We start from the raw sequence: 12,183 nt of genomic DNA, 5'->3' as shown, positions 1-12,183 counted from the left end.
AGTCATTAGGAAGTTCATTCAGAATGTTTTGAAAAATATGAAGATACTGATCCCACGTTCTGTGATTCTGATGACAATAAAGACGACACAATTTTTTGATTTCCTTCATCCATCTCTCTGAAGCGTTAGATTGAGGGTGAAAAAGTGAAATGAAAATTGGTTTAATTTTACGACGCTGTAGAGCCAAATTTTAGAACGAAACTGTGATCCATTATCTAATATAACCTTATCAACATGACCAACTTCTTTAAGAAAATGTTTGATGAAAGCATTAGATACTGAACGAGCTGTTGCTTTGCGTAAAGGTGTAAAACACACATATTTTGACGTCAACTCCACTGCTACGAAAATGTACGCAAAACCATTAGTAGAACGAACCACTGGACCGAACAAATCGACTGCAGCCATCTCCTTTAATTTCGCTGGAATGATAGGAAACAACGGTGCTCTGTGAGAAACTGTTGGCGGCTTAGCCTTTTGACATAATTTGCATTTGGCCAGAACAGATCGAATACGTTTTTCCATATTGCTGAAGTAGCAATTTTCCCGCAATTTACGAAAGCATTTTCTGGGACCAAGTGTGCATAAATGAAATGCGTATACCAAATCAGCTTATTAACCCACTCATCAGGAATACAAACTAACCAGACAGAGCTGTCGACCGATTTTCGTTTAAAAAGAATGTCATTGTGGACTAAATAATGCGGTCTAATCGCTACGCTTTCCTTTCTCCTCCACTTCTCCTTAATGTCCTTCCAGATTGGATCCTTATTTTGCTCCTTAGCGATGTCCTGGAGCGAAGACGAAATAAAGTTCTCAAACGCAACACCTTGTATATACATCAAACTATAATTGTTTTCCTTGCAGTCCTTTTCAGCACTTTGTTTCAAACCCATAGGTGCACGTGATAAAGCATCAGCAACAATATTTGAAGAACCCTGTATGTAAACAATACTAAAATCAAATTCCTGTGGGTACAACGCCCATCGTGACAATCTGCCGTGAGTTAATTTTGTTGACATAAGAAATTCCTGAGCTCGATGATCGGTGTAAACCTTAGTATGTCTGCCAAAGAAAAATGTCCGAAATTTTGTGAAAGCCCAAACAACAGCCAAAGCTTCAAGTTCCGTAATCGAATAATTCTTTTCTGATTTAGAAAGAACACGACTTCCAAATGCAATAGTTTTCTGTACTACAACGCCGTCTTCTTCTATCTCTTGAAATAAATGTGCACCTAGGCCTTTGTATGATGAGTCCGTCGCCAAACAAAAATCTTTAGATAAACCCGGATGTGAAAGAAGTGGAGCAGCAACTAAAGCATCACGGAGTTGTTCAAATTCTGACTGAGCTTCCTCATCCCAACACCAATTAGATTTCTTTCCGGATAGTTCACATAAACGAGGTGTGGCCAAATCGTCCAATTTAACAAAGCGTCTAAGAAAATTACAGACACCAAGGAAACTACGAACATCACGTTTTGTAGTAGGAACAGCATAATTCTAAATAGCGTCTAATTTTTTTTGGATCAGGAAGAATACCTTCTGTAGAAATAATGTGACCGAGAAATTTCACCTGAGAACGACCAAATTCCGATTTTTCCAAGTTCACTGTAATGCCAACTCGTGCAAAAATACGTAATGATGAATCCAAAATTTTGTTGTGCTCACTCCAAGAACGCTTAGCGATAAGAATATCGTCAACATAAGAAGTAATATTGTCACGAAGATAAATAGGTAAAATTTCATTTAAGCTAGGAATGAATGCTGCTGAAGGTACAGTAAGTCCAAACAGTAATTTTCGAAATCTCTTTTGGGTAAAATCGTCATATCAGGTTATTGTTTACTTACTCTCTAGATAGATTGATAGTCGAAGAGTTGTTTTGACAGATGCAAAGAATAGTAAAAGAGTAGGCAGCGGTGCAGAAAACTAAAAGAGAAATAGCACCACTACAGCTCGGGGCCCTATGCTCGCTACGGCACATATTCACTTAGAGTAGTGAATCCCCTGACGACATTAATAGCCGCACATAATTTCCAGTTTGTGAGTTTGTGGCACATCTGGCGGAAGTGCGTACGTAAATTGATCTAGCCATGAACATGGATGTATGTCATTCTTAGAATTACAGAAGATCTTAAATTTCCGAACAGTCAAAAAGTGTTTATAGTCAAAGTTTTCGCCTCGTGGCGACAAAGACCTACCGCGTCTGTCCCAGTCCCAATGACGATTATTGTCAAGTTCACGCGCCTGGCGCTCTCTTGTCGCATCTCTGATTTCTTTCTTTAATTCATCTTTCATATTTTTGAAACATGTCCCTATTCGTGAGTCTAACCGTGTTTCCATTGTTTCCATCTGTGTTTTTAATTCAGATCGAAACTGTGCTTCCATTGTTACCATATCAGATTTTAATTCAGATCCCAAAGTTCCCATCTCTGTTTTAATTGTTCCTATTTGTGATCCCAGTGAGTCTAACCGTGTTTCCATTGTTCCCCTATCTGTTTTTAATTCAGATCGTAAATTTAATATTGCACTCATCAACTGCTCCATATTTAACTTGTTCGAAATTCTTTTCGCCCCTAACATTTCCCGCAAAGCCAGTTTCCTTCGTCATAGCTGTAAAGCAATCTGTGTTCGATACTATTCCAGAATCTTCTATCGTTAATCTCGTATTCTGTGAATTTTCTGATTGAGAAAAATTTTGAAATGGTTCCGGACTACTTTCCCGACTTATTACATTGTTTTCAACTCCATTATTCATCATACTGTTGTCCTGTGTTGGCGAGTTCGCCATGTCAACAATTTCGTCGTTCTCACTATTCATCATTTTCGCCTTTTTCATCGATCGCGTAATCATTTACAAAACATAAAAAAATTCGACACTGTACGAAAATTATACACAATGACTCTTTATCTCCAACAATACCATTTACATGAAAAGTTTCCCTCAAACACGATTAACGAACAATTGAAATAATTGCACTAGATTGTCAAACGCGTATACAAGACAACAAATCAAGTTCTGAGAAAAACTACCATTAGAAGAATGACAATTACCAAATCTACACATGCAAAATACACTACAACTACTAACTACAAATTACTACAACAATACTACCGTCTACTATTTTTACAATCAGAAGAATTCCAAGGGACGATCCGAAGCAGCGGTCGCCACGTGCATGGGGGCTTAATTAATTATGATTGAAAATATTTTTTTTTATTTTTCGTAGCTGTATGTCCGATTACGCTGTGTCTCGTAATCGGTTGGCCCTGACTAGTATTATTACGCTATCTGACTGCAAAGAACAACAACAAAGAATGAAATGAAAATTTTCGTTAACACAATTAATTAATTAAGTCCCCAGCAACTATGAAACCTACGAAACCAAAGCACAAGTATAACTGTTCTGTATGTGGAAGTATGACTCAACGCACATCTGGCACGGTTCTTCTTCAACAAGACAAGAATTTTTAAATACCAATTTTACTGACGTGATAAAAGAAAATTACAAATACTATAATTGCGTAAGGAAAGCAGAATTAAACTCTAATACAAGAACACACGCCCGATGCTTTGTTGACTGAACCTGTAATGACGCATTATTTAGGACACTGAAATAAAAAGAAACGGAGTTAGTTACCTCATTTATATTGATGAAAATCACTCTAATCCTTACAATATATCTCTACACCGATTCTCTACTACCAAATCTCAACAAGACTCTTCAGTATCACATCTCAGCAAGCACAGCCTACTAGCACATCTCAACAAACACTCCTCACTACTATACCTCAGCGCAGACTACCCCGAGTCCTCGACAGGCACTGACTACTACGAGCTCTCGACAAGCACTGTGGAGGCGGCTTAATAATACTCTTTGGCGCAATCTCCGGCGCAGTGGCTCAGTGTAGCCACCTTTCAACATTGCATTCCTTTATTAATGAACAGGAAGGATCTATCACGGTTAATAAATTATTGAACACGTTAGAATGTTACAACAGCATCAGAGCGACAGAAAAATGTTAGTGAGCATTGCAGCCACAGGGTGTACCGTTTTTCTACTTTTCTTGAGTGTAGCTTTGTGGAGAATTAGGAAACGTGCACCAGTAGAGGAGATGTCAACACATCAGTTGCCTACGGCATGGGTAACCAGTGTAAAGAGTGCACAGGTGTAGAGTTAGTGTTTTGATGTTCTTGTTAGTTCTAGTTTATAGAATGTAAGTTTTGTAAACAAGGTATGTTTATGCAGCCACAGACCACGTCTGTTATATCTCGATTCGAGAAGAATCGTGTTGAAAGGAGGGAGGTGTGCTGCACTAGTATTAGTCCCAGTCGAAGGCAAGGGAAATTCTGTCAAAATTCAATGAAAGCACAGCTGGGCGATGAAATCTGGGGTTGCTGGCAGAGTGTGGTAACAGTCGACAGCCAGCAGGCCAGCCAAGGTAAACATGGCACTTGTGGGTGCGGAACTGTGACGGCGGTATTGCACACACAATTTGTTTTGAGTGGAGCAACAACGAGGCACAAAACTGCAGTAGTTGCAGCTATTGTGAGGTAGGAGGCGGGGCACTAGACCAGAGCCAAGAGTGGCTATTTGTAAGTAGCTGACGTGTGGGAATTTATCCCTGCCATACCTTCTGTCTCTCTCTGACACTAGGTCAGAAGCAAGGGAAAAACTGATATAAATAGACGGACAATTTTAGCTTGGCTCAGAGGGTGCTAGGTCAGTCAAGCATCGGGACTGAGCTATGCTGGGCTTCACTCATAGGGGCCAGTCTGGCAGCGACGTTATAAGTATTCTGCAAAAACTTGTATTTTGTTTTCTTTGTACTTGTTCGGGCTATATTCTGTCTCGGGGGACACAGGACAGGGGCGGGACAGAATGGCAGCCTGCAACTTGGAGATCGCACAGTCTACATCTACATCTACATGATTACTCTGCAATTCACATCTAAGCGCTTGGCAGAGGGTTCATCGACCCACAATCATACTATCTCCCTACCAATCCACTCCCGAACAGCGCCCGGGAAAAACGAACACCTAAACCTTTCTGTTGGAACTCTGATTTCTCTTATTTTATTTTGATGGTCATTCCTACCTATGTAGGTTCGGCTCAACAAAATATTTTCGCATTCGGAAGAGAAAGTTGGTGACTGAAATTTCGTAAATAGATCTCACCGCGACAAAAAACGTCTTTACTTTAATGACTTCCATCCCAACTCGCGTATCATATCTGCCACACTCTCTCTCCTATTACGTGATAATACAAAGCGAGCTGCCCTTTTTTGCACCCTTTCGATGTCCTCCGTCAATCCCACCTGGTAAGGATCCCACACCGCGCAGCAATATTCCAACAGAGGCCGAACGAGTGTAGTGTAAGCTGTCTCTTTAGTCGACTTGTTGCATCTTCTAAGTGTCCTGCCAATGAAACGCAACCTTTGGTTCGCCTTCCCCACAATATTATCTATGTGGTCTTTCCAACTAAAGTTGTTCGTAATTTTTACACGCAGGTACTTAGTTGAATTGACAGCCTTGAGAATTGTACTATTTATCGAGTAATCGAATTCCAACGGATTTCTTTTGGAACTCATGTGGATCACCTCATACTTTTCGTTATTTAGCGTCAACTGCCACCTGCCAAACCATACAGTAATCTTTTCTTAATCGCTTTGCAACTGATACTGGTCTTCGGATGACCTTACTAGACGGTAAATTACAGCATCATCTGCGAACAGCCTAAGAGATTGTCACCCAGGTCATTTATGTAGATCAGGAACAGCAGAGGTCCCAGGACGCTTCCCTGGAGAACACCTGATATCAATTCAGTTTTACACGATGATTTGCCGTCTATTTCTACGAACTGCGACCTTCCTGACAGGAAGTCACGAATCCAGTCGCACAACTGAGACGATACCCCATAGTCCCGCAGCTTGTGAAGAACGGTGTCAAAAGCTTTCCGGCCTGAAAGAGGACAGTGACAGCGCTCTCCACGTGGTCCAGCAAGGACTCGGTTCCACTCGACTCTATGGGTCATGCTTGCTTCCCACCCAGCATCCAGGAGGGCTTTGGTTTGAGTCTGATCCTGTTCTGGGAGCAGCGGCTGCCTGAGGGCCATGGGTGGCTGTACACCCACCTTTGCCCCATGGTGGGACAGAGCAGGCCAGACGGGGCGGAGGGCGGCGAGGATGCGGGACTGTAGCGGTCTCCGGAATCGCGGTCAGCAGCGCGGCGCAAGTCGCAACGCATCGGCAGGTGGCGACCGGGAGAGCCCGGGCGACTTCTAGCGGGGTGGCCATGGCAGCAGCGGCGTCAGCATACCAGGAGTCTGCTGATCCTGCTGGACTCGCGGGACTGAGTTTGGGTGGCACGCCGACACTACGCTCCACCCATCGAGTACTGTAAATTATCTGAATAAAAGAATGTTACCAAATACCGTTGCATCAGTCTGCTCTGCCCCTTGACACTCTGGAACTTGCTCGGTCTCCTGACAACATATGGCGCTGTGGGTCCCAGCTTCAGCTCTACCATCGGGAGTCACGGGTTTGACACACCAACCTCGGAACACTATGTTAGTTTTCTGATTCGATGTATGTAGGAATCTATTGTATTGGAGGTGAATACGTTGGCAATCAATGCTGAAGTACATTTCGGTACGGAAAGTAATTTTCGCGTTGGTCACTCGAGAGTGAGTGGAGCAGGCAAATGTTTTAGAGCGTAAGATCAGAAGAGCATGTGCAATGATTGATGACTTACTAACCCACGTGCTAAATAATTTATTTTGTCATATCATGGAAGAGGATGTAGATGAAGATGAAATGGGAGATATGATACTGCGTGAAGAGTTTGACAGAGCACTGAAACACCTGAGTCGAAACAAGGCCTTGGGAGTACATAACATTCCATTAGAAATACTGACAACCTTGGCAGAGCCAGTCCTGGCAAAACTCTACCATCTGGTAAGCAAGATGCATGGGACAGGTGAAATACCCTCAGACTTCAAGAAGAATAGAATAATTCCAATCCCAAAGAAAGCAGGTGTTGACAGATGTGAAAATTACCGACCTATCAGTTTAATGAGTCACGGCTGCAAAATACTAACGCGAATTCTTTACAGACGAATGGAAAAACTAGTAGAAGCCGACCTCGGGGAAGATCAGTTTGGATTCCGCAGAAATGTTGGAACACGTGAGGCAATACTGACCCTACGACTTATCTTGGAAGCTAGATTAAGAAAAGGCAAACCTACGTTTCTAGCATTTGTAGACTTACAGAAAGCTTTTCACAATGTTGACTGGAACACTCTCTTTCAGATTCTGAAGGTGGCAGGGGTAAAACACAGGGAACGAAAGGCTATTTACAATTTGTACAGAAACCAAATGGCAGTTATAAGAGTTGAGCGGCATGAAAGGGAAGCAGTGGTTGGGGAGGGAGTGCGAAGGGTTGTAGCCTGTCCCCGATGTTATTCAATCTGTATATTGAGCAAGCAGTGAAGGAAACAAAAGAAAAATTCGGAGTAGATATTAAAATCCATGGAGAGGAAATAAAAACCTTGAGGTTCGCCGATGACATTGTAATTCTGTCAGAGATTGCAAAGGGCTAGGAAGAGCAGTTGAACGGAATGGTCAGCGTCTTGAAAGGAGGATATAAGATGAACATCAACAAAAGCAAAACGAGGATAATGGAATGTAGTCGAATTAAGTTGGGAGATGCTGAGGGTATTAGATTAGCAAATGAGACACTTAAAGTAGTAAAGGAGTTTTGCTATTTGGGGAGCAGAATAACTGATGATGGTCGAAGTAGAGAGGATGTAAAATGTAGACTGGCAATGGCAAGGAAAGCGTTTCTGAAGAAGAGAAATATGTTAACATCCATTATAGATTTAAGTGTCATGAAGTCATTTTTGAAAGTATTTCTATGGAGTGTAGTCATGTATGAAAGTGAAACATGGACGATAAATAGTTTGGACAAGAAGAGAATAGAAGCTTTTGAAATGTGGTGCTACAGAAGAATGCTGAAGATTAGATGGGTAGATCACATTACTAATGATGAATTATTGAATAGGATTGGGGAGAAGAAGAGTATGTGGCACAACTTGACAAAAAGAAGGGACTGGTTAGCAGGACATGTTCTGAGGCATCAAGGGATCACCAGTTTAGTATTGGAGGGCAGCGTGGAGGGTAAAAATCGTAGAGGGAGACCAAGAGAAGAATACATTAAGCAGATTCAGAAGGATGTAGGTTGCAGTAGGTACTGGGAGATGAAGAAGCTTGCACAGGATAGATTAGCGTGGAGAGCTGCACCAACCCAGTCCTAGATGCTGCACAAAAATGCCAGTAGCTGTGGACAGGCATCTGTAAAAGTGTTCCAAATAGACAACAGCCATTTTATGCCACATGACACAAAATATAATCTCTTGTCTGTGTACACCAAGCTTTGTTTGAGAAAATATTTATTTATGACTCACTCACTAATATATTTTTATTTTCTCTATGTAAGAGCACAATATCTCATCAGCCACAGCGATACTGCTTAGGGAATCTCTGTGATCAACTGGTGACATTGGAGTAAAAATACTGATCTCGCCACCGCTTTCATTTTTGTAGCGTTTAGTTAGAGCATGTAGTTGCCCCTATGTGTGAACGCTAGGCAGGTCTAATGATTCCATTCAGTCCCTTGTTGATCAGTCTCGTGTGGCAGCTGAAGGTAGCAAAATTCATGATAGCAAATTTCATGTTCAAGAAGTCGTTCTTACAGGGGAATCGTACAATCATACCGACGCTTCACAATCGGACAGACTCCCTTATGGACGACATAATAATAAGCATACCTGGCGTAGAAAAACAGCAGGAAGATTTGAAAGAAAATAAATTGCGAGATCCGGATGGAAATCAGTTTGGTTTTATAAAGAGTATTATACAGCACTGGCTTCTTACCTAGATTGCAGTTAGCGCGAATCTCTCCCAGCGAAATTTCCAAGCAATAGGAAAAAAGCGAAAGTGACTCCAGTACATAACAAGGGTAAAACAACGGACCCGCATAATTACAGGCCAATATCCCTAACTTCGGTTTGGTGCAGAATCCTTGAACATATTCTCAGTTCCAATATAATAAGCTTTCCGGAGTCTGCGAAGATTACGTTCACGAAATAGCGTGGTTTTAGAAAGCATCGCTCGTGTCCTTTTCTCACATGATATACTGAGAACTGTGGATTAAGGCAACAAGCAGACTCCGTATTCTCAGATTTGCGGAAAGCATTTGAGACGGTGCCGCATTGCTGACTGTTAATGAAGGTATGAGCATGTGGAATAAGTTCACAGATACGTGAGTGACTCGTTGACTCAGTAAGTAATAGAACCCAGTATGCTGTCCTCTTCGGCGACAGCTCATCAGAGACATGGGTTTCGTCCGGAATGCCCCTGGGAAGTGTGATAGGGACACTGTTGTTCTCTATATACACACATGCTCATAAATTAAGGATAATTACAGAATGTGGTGCCACACAACGTGGCACAATACAAAACTGGCACTAATAGCGTAGGCACATAGGGAACACACACCACATAGATCTGTAAGTCCACGGTATTTGTGATAAGTTGAGAAAACCGTCTCGAAACACATGTGCTACGAAACACCACTGCCTCCTGCACATGTTCCCCGACATTAATGTGGGACATGATCATCATGCACATGTACATAGGTACCACAACAGGTTGGCATACTCTGGATCAGGTGGTCGAGCAGCTGTTGTGGTATAGCCTCCCATTCTTGCACCAGTGCCAGTCAGAGCTCCTGAAGTGTTCTAGGGTTTGAAGGCGTGCAGCGATATGTCAGTCGACCTAATCCCAGACGTGCTCGATGGGGTTTAGGTCTGGAGAACAGGCAGGCCACTCCATTCGCCTGATATCTTCTGGTTCAAAGTACTCCTCCACTATGGCAACTCGGTGAGGCCGTGCGTTATCATCCATCAGGAGGAAGGTGGGACCCATTGCACCCCTGAAAAGGCTGACATACTGGTGCAAAATACACCTGATCTGTTACCGTTCCTATGTCAAAGACATGCAGGTGTACGTGCACCAATCATAATCCCACCCCACACCATCAGACCACGACCTCCATACAGGTCCGTTTCAAGGACATTACGGAATTGGTATTTGGTTCGTGGTTCACACCAGATGAAAACCCGGCGAGAATCACTGTTCAGACTATACATGGACTCGTCCGTGAACATAACCTGAGACCACTGTTCCAATGACCATGCACTGTGTTCTTGACACCAGGCTTTACAGGCTCTCCTGTGACCAGGATTCAGTGGCATACACTTCGCAGGTCTCCAGGCGAATAAACCATGTCTTTTCAGTTGTCTCTAGACTGCGTGTCTGGAGACAACTGTTGCAGTGGCTGGGATAAGGTCCTGGGCAAGGCTACCTGCAATACTCCGTGGCCGTCTGTTGGTACTGATGATGAGATATCGGTGTTCTTGTGGTGTTGTACACTGTGGACGTCCCGTACTGTAGCGCCTGGACACGTTTCCTGTCTTCCGTAATCATTCTCATAATCGTGATATCACACTTTGTGGAACACGGAGAGTCCATGTTACGACCTGGTGTGTTTTACCAGCCTCCAGTCGCCCTGGTATTCTACTTTTCATAACGTCATCAATATGTTTTCTTTGAGCCATTTTCAACATACAGTCACCATTAACACTTCGGAAAACGTCTGCACACTTACTCGCTGCACCATACCCTGACATGCACTAACACACCTCTCCCGCTGCCAGGGCCACCGAGCGACGACCGCAGGTTAAATGCGCCACATGGTCATATCCCGAGGTGATTTAAACGTGCAGACCGTCCACCAGAGCGTTGTTTCGCCATTTATCAGCATTATCCTTAATTTATGAGCATGAGTGTACATAAATGCTTCGGCAAACAGCGTGGGGATAATCTGCGGCAGTTTGCTGATGATGCTGTGATGTAGGGTAAGATGTAGTCGAAGTTGGGTAACTGCAGTGGGGTACAAAACGACTTAGACCAAATTTCTAGTTATGGTGATGAGTGGCAGCTAGCTTTAAATGTGAAAAAATTGTAAGTTAAAGCTAATGGGTAGAAGAAACGAACTCATACCTTTAGGATAAAGCATGAGTAGTGTCCTATTTGACGCAGTCACATCGATTAAATATCTGAGCGTAACGTTATAAAGCGATGTGAAATTGAAGGAGCATGTGAGGATTGTTGTAGGCTCAAAAATGGTTCAAATGGCTCTGAGCACTATGCGACTTAACTTCTGAGGTCATAAGTCGCCTAGAACTTAGAACTAATTAAACCTAACTAACCTAAGGACAGCACACACATCCATGCCCGAGGCAGGATTCGAACCTGCGACCGCAGCGGTCGCTCGGCTCCAGACTGCAGCGCCTAGAATCGCACGGCCACTACGGCCGGCATTGTTGTAGGGAAGGCGAATGGTCGATATCGATTTATTGGGATAATTTTAGGAAATTGTAGTTCACCTGTACAGGAGACCTCATATACGACGTCGATGGTACCAATTACTGAGTACTGTTTGAATGTTTGGAATCCGTACCAGGTCGGGTTGACGGAAAACATCGACGCAAATTCAGAGGTGGGCTACTAGAATTGTTACCGGTAAGTGTTACGGAGATGTTTCGGGAACTCAAATGGAAATCCCTGGAGGGAAGACTACGCTCTTTTCGAGAAAAAGAACTGAGAAAATTTAGAGAACCGGCATTTGTAGGTGACTGCCGAACGCTTCTACTGCCGCCAACATACATTGGCGTAAGGACTACGAAGATATAATTAGATAAATTAGGTCTCATACAGAGGCATATAGACAGTCGTTGTTCCCTCGCTCTGTTTGCCAGTGGAAGAGGAAAGGAAATGACTAGTAGTGGTACAGGGTGCCCTCCACCACGCACCGTGCGGTGGCTTGCAGTATATGTGGAGTAGATGTAGTTGTAGCACACGCATTCCCAACTTTCCGATGTTGCCCGCTGAAAGCAAGTATCACACGAAGTTTACATTCTACACTTTCATAGCCATCGCATTCAGCGATTAACGGGTTCAGTAACATTGACCACAGGAGCAACCCTAATGACGTTGCCTGGTACCTGGAGCAATCTGAAGAAATACTCGATTATAAACTGATCTGATATGCACAGCCATTGA

This window comes from Schistocerca serialis, chromosome 6 (assembly GCF_023864345.2).
Source record: "Schistocerca serialis cubense isolate TAMUIC-IGC-003099 chromosome 6, iqSchSeri2.2, whole genome shotgun sequence".
NCBI classification, from domain to species: domain Eukaryota; kingdom Metazoa; phylum Arthropoda; class Insecta; order Orthoptera; family Acrididae; genus Schistocerca; species Schistocerca serialis.
The sequence above is the reverse complement of the archived record's forward strand: the minus strand, read 5'-3'. Positions refer to the sequence as shown.